The sequence below is a fragment of the Scyliorhinus torazame genome, chromosome 24 (assembly GCF_047496885.1).
Source record: "Scyliorhinus torazame isolate Kashiwa2021f chromosome 24, sScyTor2.1, whole genome shotgun sequence".
In the NCBI taxonomy this organism is placed as follows: domain Eukaryota; kingdom Metazoa; phylum Chordata; class Chondrichthyes; order Carcharhiniformes; family Scyliorhinidae; genus Scyliorhinus; species Scyliorhinus torazame.
This window is the reverse complement of record NC_092730.1, coordinates 47,935,924-47,956,945: the sequence shown is the minus strand read 5'-3', so window position 1 is coordinate 47,956,945 and position 21,022 is coordinate 47,935,924. Positions and strand designations below refer to the sequence as shown.

Sequence of the window (21,022 nt, the reverse complement as noted above, 5' to 3'; positions counted from 1 at the left end):
ACAGGAACAAAGCAGCACAATGATGAGTATTTGAGGGGTGGGTTTATAAATTGTGCCACTGCAATCAGGAGTCAAATTTCATGGGTGTTACATGCAGGAATTACTGGGAAATGAAAGTTTAAACCTCAAATTGTCAAAGACAAAGTATGGCGAGTTCGAGGACAAACCTCTGTATTTTTTTTTCAACGGATGCAGTGAGATCTTCAATCACCAGCTGAAGTCATTATCAGAAATGTAACATTGAATAACAAAGCAAGTGAGATCGTGGGGACCAAGCAGGCTCACCTGTCACATTAAAGTCAAGTGAAAATGGTGGGTGTGTGTGAGAGAGAGTGGGTGTGAGCGAGAGAGAGAGTGGGTGTGAGCGAGAGAGAGAGTGGGGTGAGGCGAGAGAGAGAAGTGGGGTGATGGAGGAGAGAGAAGAGGTGGGTGTGAGCGAGAGAGGAGTGGGTGGCGAGGGAGAGTGGGTGTGAGCGAGAGAGAGAGTGGGTTGTGAGCGAGAGAGAGAGTGGGTGTGAGCGAGAGAGAGAGAGTGGGTGTGAGCGAGAGAGAGAGTGGGTGTGAGCGAGAGAGAGAGTGGGTGTGAGCGAGAGAGAGAGTGGGTGTGAGCGAGAGAGAGAGTGGGTGTGAGCGAGAGAGAGAGTGGGTGTGAGCGAGAGAGAGAGTGGGTGTGAGCGAGAGAGAGAGTGGGTGTGAGCGAGAGAGAGAGTGGGTGTGAGCGAGAGAGAGAGTGGGTGTGAGCGAGAGAGAGAGTGGGTGTGAGCGAGAGAGAGAGTGGGTGTGAGCGAGAGAGAGAGTGGGTGTGAGCGAGAGAGAGAGTGGGTGTGAGCGAGAGAGAGAGTGGGTGTGGAGCGAGAGAGAGAGTGGGTGTGAGCGAGAGAGAGAGTGGGTGTGAGCGAGAGAGAGAGTGGGTGTGAGCGAGAGAGAGAGTGGGTGTGAGCGAGAGAGAGAGTGGGTGTGAGCGAGAGAGAGAGTGGGTGTGAGCGAGAGAGAGTGGGTGTGAGCGAGAGAGAGAGTGGGTGTGAGCGAGAGAGAGAGTGGGTGTGAGCGAGAGAGAGAGTGGGTGTGAGCGAGAGAGAGAGTGGGTGTGAGCGAGAGAGAGAGTGGGTGTGAGCGAGAGAGAGAGTGGGTGTGAGCGAGAGAGAGAGTGGGTGTGAGCGAGAGAGAGAGTGGGTGTGAGCGAGAGAGAGAGTGGGTGTGAGCGAGAGAGAGAGTGGGTGTGAGCGAGAGAGAGAGTGGGTGTGAGCGAGAGAGAGAGGGTGGGTGTGAGCGAGAGAGAGAGTGGGTGTGAGGCGAGAGAGAGAGTGGGTGTGAGCGAGAGAGGAGAGTGGGTGTGAGCGAGAGAGAGAGTGGGTGTGAGCGAGAGAGAGAGTGGGTGTGAGCGAGAGAGAGAGTGGGTGGTGAGCGAGAGAGAGAGTGGGTGTGAGCGAGAGAGAGAGTGGGTAGTGAGCGAGAGAGAGAGTGGGTGTGAGCGAGCGAGAGAGTGGGTGTGAGCGAGAGAGAGAGTGGGTGTGAGCGAGAGAGAGAGTGGGTGGTGAGCGAGAGAGAGAGTGGGTGTGAGCGAGAGAGAGAGTGGGTGGTGAGCGAGAGAGAGAGTGGGTGTGAGCGAGAGGAGAGAGAGTGGGTGGGAGCGAGAGAGAGAGTGGGTGGGAGCGAGAGAGAGAGTGGGTGGGAGCGAGAGAGAGAGTGGGTGGGAGCGAGAGAGAGAGTGGGTGGGAGCGAGAGAGAGAGTGGGTGGGAGCGAGAGAGAGAGTGGGTGGTGAGCGAGAGAGAGAGTGGGTGGGAGCGAGAGAGAGAGTGGGTGGGAGCGAGAGAGAGAGAGGTGGGTGGGAGCGAGAGAGAGAGTGGGTGGGAGCGAGAGAGAGAGTGGGTGGGAGCGAGAGAGAGAGTGGGTGGGAGCGAGAGAGAGAGTGGGTGGGAGCGAGAGAGAGAGTGGGTGGGAGCGAGAGAGAGAGTGGGTGGGAGCGAGAGAGAGAGTGGGTGGGAGCGAGAGAGAGAGGTGGGTGGGAGCGAGAGAGAGAGTGGGTGGGAGCGAGAGAGAGAGTGGGTGGGAGCGAGAGAGAGAGTGGGTGGGAGCGAGAGAGAGAGTGGGTGGGAGCGAGAGAGAGAGTGGGTGGGAGCGAGAGAGAGAGTGGGTGGGAGCGAGAGAGAGAGTGGGTGGGGAGCGAGAGAGGAGAGGTGGGTGGGAGCGAGAGAGAGAGTGGGTGGGAGCGAGAGAGAGAGTGGGTGGGAGCGAGAGAGAGAGTGGGTGGGAGCGAGAGAGAGAGTGGGTGGGAGCGAGAGAGAGAGTGGGTGGGAGCGAGCGAGAGAGAGGTGGGTGGGAGCGAGAGAGAGAGTGGGTGGGAGCGAGAGAGAGAGGTGGGTGGGGAGCGAGAGAGAGAGTGGGGTGGTGAGCGAGAGAGAGAGTGGGTGGGAGCGAGAGAGAGAGTGGGTGGGAGCGAGAGAGAGAGTGGGTGGGAGCGAGAGAGAGAGTGGGTGGGAGCGAGAGAGAGAGTGGGTGGGAGCGAGAGAGAGAGTGGGTGGGAGCGAGAGAGAGAGTGGGTGGGAGCGAGAGAGAGAGTGGGTGGGAGCGAGAGAGAGAGTGGGTGGGAGCGAGAGAGAGAGTGGGTGGGAGCGAGAGAGAGAGTGGGTGGGAGCGAGAGAGAGAGTGGGTGGGAGCGAGAGAGAGAGTGGGTGGGAGCGAGAGAGAGAGTGGGTGGGAGCGAGAGAGAGAGTGGGTGGGAGCGAGAGAGAGAGTGGGTGGGAGCGAGAGAGAGAGTGGGTGGGAGCGAGAGAGAGAGTGGGTGGGAGCGAGAGAGAGAGTGGGTGGGAGCGAGAGAGAGAGTGGGTGGGAGCGAGAGAGAGAGTGGGTGGGAGCGAGAGAGAGAGTGGGTGGGGCGAGAGAGGGTGGGAGCGAGAGAGAGAGTGGGTGGGAGCGAGAGAGAGAGTGGGTGGGGAGCGAGAGAGAGAGTGGGTGGGAGCGAGAGAGAGGAGAGTGGGTGGGAGCGAGAGAGAGAGGAGAGTGGGTGGGAGCGAGAGAGAGAGAGAGTGGGTGGGAGCGAGAGAGAGAGAGAGTGGGTGGGAGCGAGAGAGAGAGGAGTGGGTGGAGCGAGAGAGAGAGTGGGGGAGCGAGAGAGAGAGTGGGTGGGAGCGAGAGAGAGAGAGAGTGGGTGGGAGCGAGAGAGAGAGAGAGTGGGTGGGAGCGAGAGAGAGGAGAGAGTGGGTGGGAGCGAGAGAGAGAGAGAGTGGGTGGGAGCGAGAGAGAGAGAGAGTGGGTGGGAGCGAGAGAGAGGGTGGTGGGAGCGAGAGAGTGGGTGGGAGCGAGAGAGGTGGGTGGGAGCGAGGAGAGAGAGAGTGGGTGCGAGCGAGAGAGAGAGTGGGTGCGAGCGAGAGAGAGAGTGGGTGTGAGCGAGAGAGAGAGAGTGGGTGGTGAGCGAGAGAGAGAGTGGGGTGTGAGCGAGAGAGAGAGTGGGTGTGAGCGAGAGAGAGAGTGGGGTGTGAGCGAGAGAGGAGAGTGGGTGTGAGCGAGAGAGAGAGTGGGTGTGAGCGAGAGAGAGAGTGGGTGTGAGCGAGAGAGAGAGTGGGTGTGAGCGAGAGAGAGAGTGGGTGTGAGCGAGAGAGAGAGTGGGTGTGAGCGAGAGAGAGAGTGGGTGTGAGCGAGAGAGAGAGTGGGTGTGAGCGAGAGAGAGAGTGGGTGTGAGCGAGAGAGAGAGTGGGTGTGAGCGAAGAGAGAGAGTGGGTGTGAGCGAGAGAGAGAGTGGGTGTGAGCGAGAGAGAGAGTGGGTGTGAGCGAGAGAGAGAGTGGGTGTGAGCGAGAGAGAGAGTGGGTGTGAGCGAGAGAGAGAGTGGGTGTGAGCGAGAGAGAGAGTGGGTGTGAGCGAGAGAGAGAGTGGGTGTGTGAGCGAGAGAGAGAGTGGGTGTGAGCGAGAGAGAGAGTGGGTGTGAGGCGAGAGAGAGTGGGTGTGAGCGAGAGAGAGAGTGGGTGTGAGCGAGAGAGAGAGTGGGTGTGAGCGAGAGAGAGAGTGGGTGTGAGCGAGAGAGAGAGTGGGTGTGAGCGAGAGAGAGAGTGGGTGTGAGCGAGAGAGAGAGTGGGTGTGAGCGAGAGAGAGAGTGGGTGTGAGCGAGAGAGAGAGTGGGTGTGAGCGAGAGAGAGAGTGGGTGGTGAGCGAGAGAGAGGAGTGGGTGTGAGCGAGAGAGAGAGTGGGTGTGAGCGAGAGAGAGTGGGTGTGAGCGAGAGAGAGAGTGGGTGTGAGCGAGAGAGAGAGTGGGTGTGAGCGAGAGAGAGAGTGGGTGTGAGCGAGGAGAGAGAGTGGGTGTGAGCGAGAGAGAGAGTGGGTGTGAGCGAGAGAGAGAGTGGGTGTGAGCGAGAGAGAGAGTGGGTGTGAGCGAGAGAGAGAGTGGGTGTGAGCGAGAGAGAGAGTGGGTGTGAGCGAGAGAGAGAGTGGGTGTGAGCGAGAGAGAGAGTGGGTGTGAGCGAGAGAGAGAGTGGGTGTGAGCGAGAGAGAGAGTGGGTGTGAGCGAGAGAGAGTGGGTGTGAGCGAGAGAGAGAGTGGGTGTGAGCGAGAGAGAGAGTGGGTGTGAGCGAGAGAGAGAGTGGGTAGTGAGCGAGAGAGAGAGTGGGTGTGGAGCGAGAGAGAGAGTGGGTGTGAGCGAGAGAGAGAGTGGGGGTGAGCGAGAGAGAGAGTGGGTGTGAGCGAGAGAGAGAGTGGGTGTGAGCGAGAGAGAGAGTGGGTGTGAGCGAGAGAGAGAGTGGGTGTGAGCGAGAGAGAGAGTGGGTGGTGAGCGAGAGAGAGAGTGGGTGTGGAGCGAGAGAGAGAGTGGGTGTGAGCGTGAGAGAGAGTGGGTGTGAGCGAGAGAGAGAGTGGGTGGTGAGCGGAGAGAGAGAGTGGGTGTGAGCGAGAGAGAGAGTGGGTGTGAGCGAGAGAGAGAGTGGGTGGGAGCGAGAGAGAGAGTGGGTGGGGAGCGAGAGAGAGAGTGGGTGGGAGCGAGAGAGAGAGTGGGTGGGAGCGGAGAGAGAGTGGGTGGGAGCGAGAGAGAGAGTGGGTGGGAGCGAGAGAGAGAGTGGGTGGGAGCGAGAGAGAGAGTGGGTGGGAGCGAGAGAGAGAGTGGGTGGGGAGCGAGAGAGGAGAGTGGGTGGGAGCGAGAGAGAGAGTGGGTGGGGAGCGAGAGAGAGAGTGGGTGGGAGCGAGAGAGAGAGTGGGTGGGAGCGAGAGAGAGAGTGGGTGGGAGCGAGAGAGAGAGTGGGTGGGAGCGAGAGAGAGAGTGGGTGGGAGCGAGAGAGAGAGTGGGTGGGAGCGAGAGAGAGAGTGGGTGGGAGCGGAGAGAGAGAGTGGGTGGGAGCGAGAGAGAGAGTGGGGTGGGAGCGAGAGAGAGAGTGGGTGGAGCGAGAGAGAGAGTGGGTGGGAGCGAGAGAGAGAGTGGGTGGGAGCGAGAGAGAGAGTGGGTGGGGAGCGAGAGAGAGAGTGGGTGGAGCGAGAGAGAGAGTGGGTGGGAGCGAGAGAGAGAGTGGGTGGAGCGAGAGAGAGAGTGGGTGGGAGCGAGAGAGAGAGTGGGTGGGAGCGAGAGAGAGAGGTGGGAGGAGCGAGAGAGAGAGTGGGTGGGAGCGAGAGAGAGAGTGGGTGGGAGCGAGAGAGAGAGTGGGTGGGAGCGAGAGAGAGAGTGGGTGGGAGCGAGAGAGAGAGTGGGTGGGAGCGAGGAGAGAGAGTGGGTGGGAGCGAGAGAGAGAGTGGGTGGGAGCGAGAGAGAGAGTGGGTGGGAGCGAGAGAGAGAGTGGGTGGGAGCGAGAGAGAGAGTGGGTGGGAGCGAGAGAGAGAGTGGGTGGGAGCGAGAGAGAGAGTGGGTGGGAGCGAGAGAGAGAGTGGGTGGGAGGCGAGAGAGAGAGTGGGTGGGAGCGAGAGAGAGAGTGGGTGGGAGCGAGAGAGAGAGTGGGTGGGAGCGAGAGAGAGAGTGGGTGGGAGCGAGAGAGAGAGTGGGTGTGGAGCGAGAGAGAGAGTGGGGTGGGAGCGAGAGAGAGAGTGGGTGGGAGCGAGAGAGAGAGTGGGTGGGAGCGAGAGAGAGAGTGGGTGGGAGCGAGAGAGAGAGTGGGTGGAGCGAGAGAGAGAGTGGGTGGAGCGAGAGAGAGAGTGGGTGGGAGCGAGAGAGAGAGTGGGTGGGAGCGAGAGAGAGAGTGGGTGGGAGCGAGAGAGAGAGTGGGTGGGGAGCGAGAGAGAGAGTGGGTGGGAGCGAGAGAGAGAGGAGAGAGTGGGTGGGAGCGAGAGAGAGAGTGGGTGGGAGCGAGAGAGAGAGTGGGTGGGAGCGAGAGAGAGAGTGGGTGGGAGCGAGAGAGAGAGTGGGTGGGAGCGAGAGAGAGAGTGGGTGGGAGCGAGAGAGAGAGTGGGTGGGAGCGAGAGAGAGAGTGGGTGGGAGCGAGAGAGAGAGTGGGTGGGAGCGAGAGAGAGAGTGGGTGGGAGCGAGCGAGAGGAGAGTGGGTGGGAGCGAGAGAGAGAGAGTGGGTGGGAGCGAGAGAGAGAGAGAGTGGGTGGGAGCGAGAGAGAGAGAGAGTGGGTGGGAGCGAGAGAGAGAGAGAGTGGGTGGGAGCGAGAGAGAGAGAGGTGGGTGGGGAGCGAGAGAGAGAGAGAGTGGGTGGGAGCGAGAGAGAGAGAGTGGTGGAGCGAGAGAGAGAGAGGTGGGTGGGAGCGAGAGAGAGAGAGAGTGGGTGGGAGCGAGAGAGAGAGAGAGTGGGTGGGAGCGAGAGAGAGAGAGTGGGTGGGAGCGAGAGAGAGAGTGGGTGGGAGCGAGAGAGAGAGTGGGTGGGAGCGAGAGGGTGGGTGGGAGCGAGAGAGAGTGGGTGGAGCGAGAGAGAGAGTGGGTGGGAGCGAGAGAGAGAGTGGGTGGGAGCGAGAGGGAGAGTGGTGGAGCGAGAGAGAGAGAGAGTGGGTGGGAGCGAGAGAGAGAGAGAGTGGGTGGGAGCGAGAGAGAGAGAGAGTGGGTGGGAGCGAGAGAGAGAGAGAGTGGGTGGGAGCGAGAGAGAGGAGAGAGTGGGTGGGAGCGAGAGAGAGAGAGAGTGGGTGGGAGCGAAGAGAGAGAGAGTGGGTGGGAGCGAGAGAGAGAGAGTGGGTGAGCGAGAGAGAGAGAGAGTGGGTGGGAGCGAGAGAGAGAGAGAGTGGGTGGAGCGAAAGAGAGAGAGTGGGTGGGAGCGAGAGGAGAGAGAGTGGGTGGGAGCGAGAGGGTGGGTGGGAGCGAGAGGGTGGGTGGAGCGAGAGGGTGGGTGGGAGCGAGAGAGGTGGGTGCGAGCGAGAGGGTGGGTGGGAGCGAGAGGGGGTGGAGGGTGGGAGAGAGAGAGGGTGGGTGCGAGCGAGAGGGTGGGTGCGAGCGAGAGGGTGGGTGCGAGCGAGAGGGTGGGTGCGAGCGAGAGGGTGGGTGCGAGCGAGAGGGTGGGTGCGAGCGAGAGGGTGGGTGCGAGCGAGAGGGTGGGTGCGAGCGAGAGGGTGGGTGCGAGCGAGAGGGTGGGTGCGAGCGAGAGGGTGGGTGCGAGCGAGAGGGTGGGTGCGAGCGAGAGGGTGGGTGCGAGCGAGAGGGTGGGTGCGAGCGAGAGGGTGGGTGCGAGCGAGAGGGTGGGTGCGAGCGAGAGGGTGGGTGCGAGCGAGAGGGTGGGTGCGAGCGAGAGGGTGGGTGCGAGCGAGAGGGTGGGTGCGAGCGAGAGGGTGGGTGCGAGCGAGAGGGTGGGTGCGAGCGAGAGGGTGGGTGCGAGCGAGAGGGTGGGTGCGAGCGAGAGGGTGGGTGCGAGCGAGAGGGTGGGTGCGAGCGAGAGGGTGGGTGCGAGCGAGAGGGTGGGTGCGAGCGAGAGGGTGGGTGCGAGCGAGAGGGTGGGTGCGAGCGAGAGGGTGGGTGCGAGCGAGAGGGTGGGTGCGAGCGAGAGGGTGGGTGCGAGCGAGAGGGTGGGTGCGAGCGGAGAGGGTGGGTGCGAGCGAGAGGGTGGGTGCGAGCGAGAGGGTGGGTGCGAGCGAGAGGGTGGGTGCGAGCGAGAGGGTGGGTGCGAGCGAGAGGGGTGGGTGCGAGCGAGAGGGTGGGTGCGAGCGAGAGGGTGGGTGCGAGCGAGAGGGTGGGTGCGAGCGAGAGGGTGGGTGCGAGCGAGAGGGTGGGTGCGAGCGAGAGGGTGGGTGCGAGCGAGAGGGTGGGTGCGAGCGAGAGGGTGGGTGCGAGCGAGAGGGTGGGTGCGAGCGAGAGGGTGGGTGCGAGCGAGAGGGTGGGTGCGAGCGAGAGGTGGGTGCGAGCGAGAGGGTGGGTGCGAGCGAGAGGGGTGGGTGCGAGCGAGAGGGTGGGTGCGAGCGAGAGGGTGGGTGCGAGCGAGAGGGTGGGTGCGAGCGAGAGGGTGGGTGCGAGCGAGAGGGTGGGTGCGAGCGAGAGGGTGGGTGCGAGCGAGAGGGTGGGTGCGAGCGAGAGGGTGGGTGCGAGCGAGAGGGTGGGTGCGAGCGAGAGGGTGGGTGCGAGCGAGAGGGTGGGTGCGAGCGAGAGGGTGGGTGCGAGCGAGAGGGTGGGTGCCGAGCGAGAGGGTGGGTGCGAGCGAGAGGGTGGGTGCGAGCGAGAGGGTGGGTGCGAGCGAGAGGGTGGGTGCGAGCGAGAGGGTGGGTGCGAGCGAGAGGGTGGGTGCGAGCGAGAGGGTGGGTGCGAGCGATGAGGGTGGGTGCGAGCGAGAGGGTGGGTGCGAGCGAGAGGGTGGGTGCGAGCGAGAGGGTGGGTGCGAGCGAGAGGGTGGGTGCGAGCGAGAGGGTGGGTGCGAGCGAGAGGGTGGGTGCGAGCGAGAGGGTGGGTGCGAGCGAGAGGGTGGGTGCGAGCGAGAGGGTGGGTGCGAGCGAGAGGGTGGGTGCGAGCGAGAGGGTGGGTGCGAGCGAGAGGGTGGGTGCGAGCGAGAGGGTGGGTGCGAGCGAGAGGGTGGGTGCGAGCGAGAGGGTGGGTGCGAGCGAGGGTGGTGCGAGCGAGAGGGTGGGTGCGAGCGAGAGGGTGGGGTGCGAGCGAGAGGGTGGGTGCGAGCGAGGGGGTGGGTGCGAGCGAGAGGGTGGGTGCGAGCGAGAGGGTGGGTGGCGAGCGAGAGGGTGGGTGCGAGCGAGAGGGTGGGTGCGGAGCGAGAGGGTGGGTGCGAGCGAGAGGGTGGGTGCGAGCGAGAGGGTGGGTGCGAGCGAGAGGGTGGGTGCGAGCGAGAGGGTGGGTGCGAGCGAGAGGGTGGGTGCGAGCGAGAGGGTGGGTGCGAGCGAGAGGGTGGGTGCGAGCGAGAGGGTGGGTGCGAGCGAGAGGGTGGGTGCGAGCGAGAGGGTGGGTGCGAGCGAGAGGGTGGGTGCGAGCGAGAGGGTGGGTGCGAGCGAGAGGGTGGGTGCGAGCGAGAGGGTGGGTGCGAGCGAGAGGGTGGGTGCGAGCGAGAGGGTGGGTGCGAGCGAGAGGGTGGGTGCGAGCGAGAGGGTGGGTGCGAGCGAGAGGGTGGGTGCGAGCGAGAGGGGTGGGTGCGAGCGAGAGGGTGGGTGCGAGCGAGAGGGTGGGTGCGAGTCGAGAGGGTGGGTGCGAGCTGAGAGGGTGGGTGCGAGTGAGAGGGTGGGTGCGAGTGAGAGGGTGGGTGCGAGTGAGAGGGTGGGTGCGAGTGAGAGGGTGGGTGCGAGTGAGAGGGTGGGTGCGAGTGAGAGGGTGGGTGCGAGTGAGAGGGTGGGTGCGAGTGAGAGGGTGGGTGCGAGTGAGAGGGTGGGTGCGAGTGAGAGGGTGGGTGCGAGTGAGAGGGTGGGTGCGAGTGAGAGGGTGGGTGCGAGTGAGAGGGTGGGTGCGAGTGAGAGGGTGGGTGCGAGTGAGAGGGTGGGTGCGAGTGAGAGGGTGGGTGCGAGTGAGAGGGTGGGTGCGAGTGAGAGGGTGGTGCGAGTGAGAGGGTGGGTGCGAGTGAGAGGGTGGGTGCGAGTGAGAGGGTGGGTGCGAGTGAGAGGGTGGGTGCGAGTGAGAGGGTGGGTGCGAGTGAGAGGGTGGGTGCGAGTGAGAGGGTGGGTGCGAGTGAGAGGGTGGGTGCGAGTGAGAGGGTGGGGTGCGAGTGAGAGGGTGGGTGCGAGTGAGAGGGTGGGTGCGAGTGAGAGGGTGGGTGCGAGTGAGAGGGTGGGTGCGAGTGAGAGGGTGGGTGCGAGTGAGAGGGTGGGTGCGAGTGAGAGGGTGGGTGCGAGTGAGAGGGTGGGTGCGAGTGAGAGGGTGGGTGCGAGTGAGAGGGTGGGTGCGAGTGAGAGGGTGGGTGCGAGTGAGAGGGTGGGTGCGAGTGAGAGGGTGGGTGCGAGTGAGAGGGTGGGTGCGAGTGAGAGGGTGGGTGCGAGTGAGAGGGTGGGTGCGAGTGAGAGGGTGGGTGCGAGTGAGAGGGTGGGTGCGAGTGAGAGGGTGGGTGCGAGTGAGAGGGTGGGTGCGAGTGAGAGGGTGGGTGCGAGTGAGAGGGTGGGTGCGAGTGAGAGGGTGGGTGCGAGTGAGAGGGTGGGTGCGAGTGAGAGGGTGGGTGCGAGTGAGAGGGTGGGTGCGAGTGAGAGGGTGGGTGCGAGTGAGAGGGTGGGTGCGAGTGAGAGGGTGGGTGCGAGTGAGAGGGTGGGTGCGAGTGAGAGGGTGGGTGCGAGTGAGAGGGTGGGTGCGAGTGAGAGGGTGGGTGCGAGTGAGAGGGTGGGTGCGAGTGAGAGGGTGGGTGCGAGTGAGAGGGTGGGTGCGAGTGAGAGGGTGGGTGCGAGTGAGAGGGTGGGTGCGAGTGAGAGGGTGGGTGCGAGTGAGAGGGTGGGTGCGAGTGAGAGGGTGGGTGCGAGTGAGAGGGTGGGTGCGAGTGAGAGGGTGGGTGCGAGTGAGAGGGTGGGTGCGAGTGAGAGGGTGGGTGCGAGTGAGAGGGTGGGTGCGAGTGAGAGGGTGGGTGCGAGTGAGAGGGTGGGTGCGAGTGAGAGGGTGGGTGCGAGTGAGAGGGTGGGTGCGAGTGAGAGGGTGGGTGCGAGTGAGAGGGTGGGTGCGAGTGAGAGGGTGGGTGCGAGTGAGAGGGTGGGTGCGAGTGAGAGGGTGGGTGCGAGTGAGAGGGTGGGTGCGAGTGAGAGGGTGGGTGCGAGTGAGAGGGTGGGTGCGAGTGAGAGGGTGGGTGCGAGTGAGAGGGTGGGTGCGAGTGAGAGGGTGGGTGCGAGTGAGAGGGTGGGTGCGAGTGAGAGGGTGGGTGCGAGTGAGAGGGTGGGTGCGAGTGAGAGGGTGGGTGCGAGTGAGAGGGTGGGTGCGAGTGAGAGGGTGGGTGCGAGTGAGAGGGTGGGTGCGAGTGAGAGGGTGGGTGCGAGTGAGAGGGTGGGTGCGAGTGAGAGGGTGGGTGCGAGTGAGAGGGTGGGTGCGAGTGAGAGGGTGGGTGCGAGTGAGAGGGTGGGTGCGAGTGAGAGGGTGGGTGCGAGTGAGAGGGTGGGTGCGAGTGAGAGGGTGGGTGCGAGTGAGAGGGTGGGTGCGAGTGAGAGGGTGGGTGCGAGTGAGAGGGTGGGTGCGAGTGAGAGGGTGGGTGCGAGTGAGAGGGTGGGTGCGAGTGAGAGGGTGGGTGCGAGTGAGAGGGTGGGTGCGAGTGAGAGGGTGGGTGCGAGTGAGAGGGTGGGTGCGAGTGAGAGGGTGGGTGCGAGTGAGAGGGTGGGTGCGAGTGAGAGGGTGGGTGCGAGTGAGAGGGTGGGTGCGAGTGAGAGGGTGGGTGCGAGTGAGAGGGTGGGTGCGAGTGAGAGGGTGGGTGCGAGTGAGAGGGTGGGTGCGAGTGAGAGGGTGGGTGCGAGTGAGAGGGTGGGTGCGAGTGAGAGGGTGGGTGCGAGTGAGAGGGTGGGTGCGAGTGAGAGGGTGGGTGCGAGTGAGAGGGTGGGTGCGAGTGAGAGGGTGGGTGCGAGTGAGAGGGTGGGTGCGAGTGAGAGGGTGGGTGCGAGTGAGAGGGTGGGTGCGAGTGAGAGGGTGGGTGCGAGTGAGAGGGTGGGTGCGAGTGAGAGGGTGGGTGCGAGTGAGAGGGTGGGTGCGAGTGAGAGGGTGGGTGCGAGTGAGAGGGTGGGTGCGAGTGAGAGGGTGGGTGCGAGTGAGAGGGTGGGTGCGAGTGAGAGGGTGGGTGCGAGTGAGAGGGTGGGTGCGAGTGAGAGGGTGGGTGCGAGTGAGAGGGTGGGTGCGAGTGAGAGGGTGGGTGCGAGTGAGAGGGTGGGTGCGAGTGAGAGGGTGGGTGCGAGTGAGAGGGTGGGTGCGAGTGAGAGGGTGGGTGCGAGTGAGAGGGTGGGTGCGAGTGAGAGGGTGGGTGCGAGTGAGAGGGTGGGTGCGAGTGAGAGGGTGGGTGCGAGTGAGAGGGTGGGTGCGAGTGAGAGGGTGGGTGCGAGTGAGAGGGTGGGTGCGAGTGAGAGGGTGGGTGCGAGTGAGAGGGTGGGTGCGAGTGAGAGGGTGGGTGCGAGTGAGAGGGTGGGTGCGAGTGAGAGGGTGGGTGCGAGTGAGAGGGTGGGTGCGAGTGAGAGGGTGGGTGCGAGTGAGAGGGTGGGTGCGAGTGAGAGGGTGGGTGCGAGTGAGAGGGTGGGTGCGAGTGAGAGGGTGGGTGCGAGTGAGAGGGTGGGTGCGAGTGAGAGGGTGGGTGCGAGTGAGAGGGTGGGTGCGAGTGAGAGGGTGGGTGCGAGTGAGAGGGTGGGTGCGAGTGAGAGGGTGGGTGCGAGTGAGAGGGTGGGTGCGAGTGAGAGGGTGGGTGCGAGTGAGAGGGTGGGTGCGAGTGAGAGGGTGGGTGCGAGTGAGAGGGTGGGTGCGAGTGAGAGGGTGGGTGCGAGTGAGAGGGTGGGTGCGAGTGAGAGGGTGGGTGCGAGTGAGAGGGTGGGTGCGAGTGAGAGGGTGGGTGCGAGTGAGAGGGTGGGTGCGAGTGAGAGGGTGGGTGCGAGTGAGAGGGTGGGTGCGAGTGAGAGGGTGGGTGCGAGTGAGAGGGTGGGTGCGAGTGAGAGGGTGGGTGCGAGTGAGAGGGTGGGTGCGAGTGAGAGGGTGGGTGCGAGTGAGAGGGTGGGTGCGAGTGAGAGGGTGGGTGCGAGTGAGAGGGTGGGTGCGAGTGAGAGGGTGGGTGCGAGTGAGAGGGTGGGTGCGAGTGAGAGGGTGGGTGCGAGTGAGAGGGTGGGTGCGAGTGAGAGGGTGGGTGCGAGTGAGAGGGTGGGTGCGAGTGAGAGGGTGGGTGCGAGTGAGAGGGTGGGTGCGAGTGAGAGGGTGGGTGCGAGTGAGAGGGTGGGTGCGAGTGAGAGGGTGGGTGCGAGTGAGAGGGTGGGTGCGAGTGAGAGGGTGGGTGCGAGTGAGAGGGTGGGTGCGAGTGAGAGGGTGGGTGCGAGTGAGAGGGTGGGTGCGAGTGAGAGGGTGGGTGCGAGTGAGAGGGTGGGTGCGAGTGAGAGGGTGGGTGCGAGTGAGAGGGTGGGTGCGAGTGAGAGGGTGGGTGCGAGTGAGAGGGTGGGTGCGAGTGAGAGGGTGGGTGCGAGTGAGAGGGTGGGTGCGAGTGAGAGGGTGGGTGCGAGTGAGAGGGTGGGTGCGAGTGAGAGGGTGGGTGCGAGTGAGAGGGTGGGTGCGAGTGAGAGGGTGGGTGCGAGTGAGAGGGTGGGTGCGAGTGAGAGGGTGGGTGCGAGTGAGAGGGTGGGTGCGAGTGAGAGGGTGGGTGCGAGTGAGAGGGTGGGTGCGAGTGAGAGGGTGGGTGCGAGTGAGAGGGTGGGTGCGAGTGAGAGGGTGGGTGCGAGTGAGAGGGTGGGTGCGAGTGAGAGGGTGGGTGCGAGTGAGAGGGTGGGTGCGAGTGAGAGGGTGGGTGCGAGTGAGAGGGTGGGTGCGAGTGAGAGGGTGGGTGCGAGTGAGAGGGTGGGTGCGAGTGAGAGGGTGGGTGCGAGTGAGAGGGTGGGTGCGAGTGAGAGGGTGGGTGCGAGTGAGAGGGTGGGTGCGAGTGAGAGGGTGGGTGCGAGTGAGAGGGTGGGTGCGAGTGAGAGGGTGGGTGCGAGTGAGAGGGTGGGTGCGAGTGAGAGGGTGGGTGCGAGTGAGAGGGTGGGTGCGAGTGAGAGGGTGGGTGCGAGTGAGAGGGTGGGTGCGAGTGAGAGGGTGGGTGCGAGTGAGAGGGTGGGTGCGAGTGAGAGGGTGGGTGCGAGTGAGAGGGTGGGTGCGAGTGAGAGGGTGGGTGCGAGTGAGAGGGTGGGTGCGAGTGAGAGGGTGGGTGCGAGTGAGAGGGTGGGTGCGAGTGAGAGGGTGGGTGCGAGTGAGAGGGTGGGTGCGAGTGAGAGGGTGGGTGCGAGTGAGAGGGTGGGTGCGAGTGAGAGGGTGGGTGCGAGTGAGAGGGTGGGTGCGAGTGAGAGGGTGGGTGCGAGTGAGAGGGTGGGTGCGAGTGAGAGGGTGGGTGCGAGTGAGAGGGTGGGTGCGAGTGAGAGGGTGGGTGCGAGTGAGAGGGTGGGTGCGAGTGAGAGGGTGGGTGCGAGTGAGAGGGTGGGTGCGAGTGAGAGGGTGGGTGCGAGTGAGAGGGTGGGTGCGAGTGAGAGGGTGGGTGCGAGTGAGAGGGTGGGTGCGAGTGAGAGGGTGGGTGCGAGTGAGAGGGTGGGTGCGAGTGAGAGGGTGGGTGCGAGTGAGAGGGTGGGTGCGAGTGAGAGGGTGGGTGCGAGTGAGAGGGTGGGTGCGAGTGAGAGGGTGGGTGCGAGTGAGAGGGTGGGTGCGAGTGAGAGGGTGGGTGCGAGTGAGAGAGTGGGTGCGAGTGAGAGAGTGGGTGCGAGTGAGAGAGTGGGTGCGAGTGAGAGAGTGGGTGCGAGTGAGAGAGTGGGTGCGAGTGAGAGTGTGTGTGTATGTGTGAGAGTGGGTGCGAGTGAGAGAGTGGGTGCGAGTGAGAGAGTGGGTGCGAGTGAGAGTGTGTGGATGTGTGTGAGAGTGGGTGGATGTGTGGGAGAGTGGGTGGATGTGTGGGAGAGTGGGTGGATGTGTGGGAGAGTGGGTGGATGTGTGGGAGAGTGGGTGGATGTGTGGGAGAGTGGGTGGATGTGTGGGAGAGTGGGTGGATGTGTGGGAGAGTGGGTGGATGTGTGGGAGAGTGGGTGGATGTGTGGGAGAGTGGGTGGATGTGTGTGTGAGTGGGTGTGTGAGAGAGAGAGTGGATGTGTGTGAGAGAGTGGGTGGATGTGTGTGTGAGTGGGTGTGTGAGAGAGTGGGTGGATGTGTGAGAGAGTGGGTGGATGTGTGTGAGAGTGAGTGGATGTGTGTGAGAGTGGGTGTGTGTGAGAGAGTGGATGTGTGTGAGAGAGTGGATGTGTGTGAGAGAGTGGATGTGTGTGAGAGTGGGTGGATGTGTGTGTGAGTGGGTGGATGTGTGTGAGAGAGTGGATGTGTGTGAGAGTGGGTGGATGTGTGTGTGAGTGGGTGGATGTGTGTGTGAGTGGGTGGATGTGTGTGAGAGTGGGTGGATGTGTGTGAGAGTGGGTGGATGTGTGTGAGAGAGTGGATGTGTGTGAGAGTGGGTGGATGTGTGTGTGAGTGGGTGGATGTGTGTGAGAGAGTGGATGTGTGTGAGAGAGTGGATGTGTGTGAGAGTGGGTGGATGTGTGTGAGAGTGGGTGGATGTGTGTGTGAGTGGGTGGATGTGTGTGAGAGAGTGGATGTGTGTGAGAGTGGGTGGATGTGTGTGTGAGTGGGTGGATGTGTGTGTGAGTGGGTGGATGTGTGTGAGAGTGGGTGGATGTGTGTGAGAGTGGGTGGATGTGTGTGAGAGTGGGTGGATGTGTGTGAGAGTGGGTGGATGTGTGTGAGAGTGGGTGGATGCGTGTGAGAGTGGGTGGATGCGTGTGAGAGTGGGTGGATGTGTGTGAGAGTGGGTGGATGTGTGTGTGAGTGGGTGGATGTGTGTGTGAGTGGGTGGATGTGTGTGAGAGAGTGGATGTGTGTGAGAGTGGGTGGATGTGTGTGTGAGTGGGTGGATGAGTGTGTGAGTGGGTGGATGTGTGTGAGAGTGGGTGGATGTGTGTGAGAGTGGGTGGATGCGTGTGAGAGTGTGTGGATGCGTGTGAGAGTGGGTGGATGCGTGTGAGAGTGGGTGGATGCGTGTGAGAGTGGGTGGATGTGTGTGAGAGTGGGTGGATGTGTGTGAGAGTGGGTGGATGTGTGTGAGAGTGGGTGGATGTGTGTGAGAGTGGGTGGATGTGTGTGAGAGTGGGTGGATGTGTGGGAGAGTGGGTGGATGTGTGTGAGAGTGGGTGGATGTGTGTGAGAGTGGGTGGATGTGTGTGAGAGTGGGTGGATGTGTGTGAGAGTGGGTGGATGTGTGTGAGAGTGGGTGGATGTGTGAGAGTGGGTGTGTGAGAGTGGGTGGATGTGTGTGAGAGTGGGTGGATGTGTGTGAGAGTGGGTGGATGTGTGTGAGAGTGGGTGGATGTGTGTGAGAGTGGGTGGATGTGTGTGAGAGTGGGTGGATGTGTGAGTGAGAGAGTGGATGTGTGTGAGAGTGGGTGGATGTGTGTGAGAGTGGGTGGATGTGTGTGAGAGTGGGTGGATGTGTGTGAGAGTGGGTGGATGTGTGTGAGAGTGGGTGGATGTGTGTGAGAGTGGGTGGATGTGTGTGAGAGTGGGTGGATGTGTGAGTGAGAGAGTGTGTGGGTGTGTGAGTGGGTGGATGTGTGTGTGAGTGGGTGTGTGAGAGAATGCGTGTGTGAGCCTCTGTATTTTACATTGTCACTCTTTGATATGTAACACATATTTTACTCTTGCTGCTCTGTTACTGGGGTGTGTGTGTCTGTGAGAGAGAGAGTGTGTTTTACCATCACGGTCTCTGTGATATATGATGCATATTTTACTGCTTACTGCTCAGTTACTGTTGTGTCAAAGAGTGTGTGAATATCAGAGTATGAGAATATGAGAGTGTGAGTGTGTGTGAGGAAGTGTGTGCGAGGGAATGTGTCACTATGTCTGCAAGAGTGTACGAGTGTGAGAAATAGTCTGCGTGAGTGTGTGTGTGTTTTACCTTCATTGTCTCTGTGATATTTCACACATATTTTACTGCTCAGTTACTGGTGTGCGAGTGTGTTTATCCTCACTATCTGGCTATCATATATAATATATTTTACTGCTTACTGCTCAGTTACTTAAGTGTGAGAGTGGCGAGAGTGTGTTTTACCCTCACTGTCCCTCTGCGATATATAACACATATTTAACTGCTTACTGCTCAGTGACTGGTGTGTCCATGTGTGAGGCAGTCTGAGAGAGAGGGACTAGGAGTGTGAGAGAGTGAGTGTGTGTGAGTGTGTGTGAGAGTTAGTGTTTGCCAGAGAAATAGTGAGTGTGTGTCACACTGTCTCTCATTATCCCTCTGTGATATATAAAGCATATTTTACCACTCAGTTACTGATGTGTGTGTGTGAATGAGAGAGTGTATGAATGTGTGTGAGAGAGAATGTGTGAGAGAGAGTGAAATACGAGTTATATAGCACAGAGACAGTGAGGGTTAACACACACTCACACTCTCTCTCTCACACCAGTAACTGAGCAATAAGCAGTAGAATATTCAATATATATCACAGAGAGACAGTGGTTACTATCACAGAGGTTACTACACACACTCATAGGTCGATTGTCCCGAAAGACGAGCTGTTAGGTAATTTGGACATTCTGAATTCTCCCTCACTGTAACTAAACAGGTGCCAGAATGTAGCGACTGGGGACTTTTCCAGGAACTTCATTGCAGTGTTAATGTAAGTCTACTTGTGACAATAAAGATTATTATAAGATAGAGTCATAGTCTATCTCCGACTCTATCTATGTGTGTGTATGTGTTAACCTCACTGTCTCTCTGTGATAGAAAATGAATATTTTACTGCTTACTGCTCAGGTACTGGTGAGTGAGAGAGAGTGCGTGACTGAGAGTGTGTAAGTGAGAGAGTGTGAGTTTTACCCTCATTGTTGCTATGGTGTATAACATATTTTACTGCTTCCTGCTCAGTTATTGTTGGGAGAGCACAGTACGAAGTCTTACAACACCAGGTTAAAGTCCAACAGGTTTGTTTCGATGTCACTAGCTTTCGGAGCGCTGCTCCTTCCTCAGGTGAATGAAGAGGTCTGTTCCAGAAACACATATATAGACAAATTCAAAGATGCCAAACAATGCTAGGAATGCGACCATTAGCAGGTGATTAAATCTTTACAGATCCAGAGATGGGGTAACCCCAGGTTAAAGAGGTGTGAATTGTGTCAAGCCAGGACAGTTGGTAGGATTTCGCAGGCCAGATGGTGGGGGATGAATGTAATGCGACATGAATCCCAGGTCCCGGTTGAGGCCGTACTCATGTGTGCGGAACTTGGCTATAAGTTTCTGCTCGGCGATTCTGCATTGTCGCGGGTCCTGAAGGCCGCCTTGGAGAACGCTTACCCGGAGATCAGAGGCTGAATGCCCTTGACTGCTGAAGTGTTCCCCGACTGGAAGGGAACATTCCTGCCTGGTGATTGTTGCGCGATGTCCGTTCATTCGTTGTCGCAGCGTCTGCATGGTCTCGCCAATGTACCACGCTTCGGGACATCATTTCCTGCAGCGTATGAGGTAGACAACGTTGGCCGAGTCGCACGAGTATGTACCGCGTACCTGGTGGGTGGTGTTCTCACGTGTAATGGTGGTATCCATGTCGATGATCTGGCACGTCTTGCAGAGATTGCCATGACAGGGTTCTGTGGTGTCGTGGTCACTGTTCTGAAGACTGGGTAGTTTGCTGCAAACAATGGTTTGTTTGAGGTTCATCCCCCACCATCTGGCCTGCGAAATCCTACCAACTGTCCTGGCTTGACACAATTCAGACCTCTTTAACCTGGGGTTACCCCATCTCTGGATCTGTAAAGATTTAATCACCTGCTAATGGTCGCATTCCTAGCATTGTTTGGCATCTTTGAATCTGTCTATATATATGTTTCTGGAACATACCTCTCCATTCACCTGAGGAAGGAGCAGCGCTCCGAAAGCTAGTGACATCGAAACAAACCTGTTGGACTTTAACCTGGTGTTGTCAGACTTCGTACTGTGCTCACCCCAGTCCAACGCCGGCATCTCCACATCATTGTTGGGAGAGTGAGTGGTGTGTGTGTGTGAGAGAGAGTGAGTTTGGCTGTCAGTTTTACCCTCACTGTCTTTGATATATAACACATATTTTACTCAGGTGTGTGTGTGTGTTTTACCCTCACTATGTATCTGTAATATATGACACATATATTACTCTTACAGGTGTGTGTGTGTTTTACCCTCCTATGTATCTGTGATATATAACACATATTTTACTCTTACAGGTGTGTGTGTGTTTTACCCTCACTATGTATCTGTGATATATAACACATATTTTACTCTTACAGGTGTGTGTGAGAGTTTTACCCTCACTATGTATCTGTGATTATATAACACATATTTTACTCTTACAGGTGTGTGTGAGTTTTACCCTCACTATGTATCTGTGATATATAACACATTTTTAACTGCTTACTGCTCAGTGACTGGTATGTGTGTGAGTGAGAGTGACTGAGTGTGTGTGAGAGAGAGTGTGTGTGAGAGGCAGTGACTGTGAGTGTGTGAGTGAGATAGTGAGTGTTAGTGACAGTGTGAGTGAGAGTGTGTGTGTGAAAGCGAGGGAGTGTGAGTGAGAGTGTGTGAGTGAGGGAATGTGAGTGAGTGAAAGTATGTGAGTGAGATGGGGAGTGTTTGTGTGAGGGAGTGAGTGTGAGTGAGAGTGTGTGAGGGAGTGAGTGTGTGTGAGGGAGTGAGAGTCTGTGTGAGGGAGTGAGAGTCTGTGTGAGGGAGTGAGAGTGTGTATGTGTGCGGGATAGTGAGTGTTTGTGTAGGTGTGTGAAAGAGCAACAGGGTGAAAAGTGGATGTGCTGCTGATGGGCAGCAGGGTGGCACAGTGGTTAGCACTGCTGCCTGACAGCGTCAGAGACCTGGGTTCGATTCCGACTTCGGGCGACTGTGTGGAGTTGGTACATTCTTCCGTGTCTGTTTGGGTTTCCTCCGGTTTCCTCCCACAGTCCAAAGATATGCAGGTTATGGGGTTTGGATATGCTGAACTGTCCCTAGGTGGGGTGACAAGGAGGGGGTGTGAGATTGGTCTTAGCGTGGCGTGCTCATTCAGAGGGTCAATGCAGACACAATGGGTTGAATGGTCTCCTTCTGCACTGTAGGGTTTCTATGAGAGAGAGAGTGTTTGTGAGTGTGTGTGACTGTGTCTGAGAGAGTGTGCAAGAGACAGTGTGTGTGTGTGCCTGTTACCCTCACTGTTTCTCTCTGATATGTAACAAATATTTTACTGCTCAATATGCAGTAAAATGTGAGACAGTGTGTGAGAGACAGTGTGAGCGTGTGATTTACCCTCACTGTCTCTCTATGGTGTATAACACATTTTACAGCTTACTGCTCAGTTACTGCTGTCTGACTGAGTGAGAGAGTGTGAGTGAGAGAGTGCATGTTTTACCCTCACTGTATCTCTGTGGTATATATTGCATACTTTATTGCTTCCTGCTCAGTGACTGGTGTGTGTGTGTGAGAGAGAGAGAGAGTGTGTGAGTGAGTATTAACCTCACTGTCTCTCTGTGATATATAAATAATATTTTATTGATTACTACTATGTTCTGGATTTGTGAGTGTCTGTGGGAGAGACAGTGCATGGGTGTGTGTGTGAGAGAGAGAGTGTATGAGAGAAAGAGTGTGAGTGAGTGTGTATAAACCTCACTGTTACTCTGTGCTCTATATAACATATTTTGCTGCTTAATGCTCAGTGATTGGTGTGTGTGTGTTTCACCCTCAGACTCTGCGCTATATAATGCTTATGTAGTGCTTACTGCTAAGTTACTTGTGAGTGAACATGTGCATAAGAAAATATGAGTGTGTGTTTTACCCTCACTGTCTCTCTGTGATAGAATGCACTGCCTGTGGAAGTAGTTGAGTCGGAAACATTAGGGACCTTTGTTGATCTCCTATTTTCTTTCTCTGTCAGTCTGGCCTCAATAAAAGTTGAGACGGATTCGCACGTAAACAGAAGTTATTTATTTAGCTTGCAAGCTTTATCATCTTACAGAATGTAACAGGACGTCCTGCCTCTTACACTCC

At 59.6% G+C, this 21,022-nt stretch overlaps 1 long non-coding RNA gene across 1 annotated transcript in view; it reads right to left on the bottom strand.

Moving 5' to 3' along the window:
* Positions 1-21,022, bottom strand: part of LOC140400144 (uncharacterized) — a 157,903-nt gene that overhangs the window by 2,631 nt on the left and 134,250 nt on the right. The gene's annotated exons all lie outside the window — the stretch shown is intronic.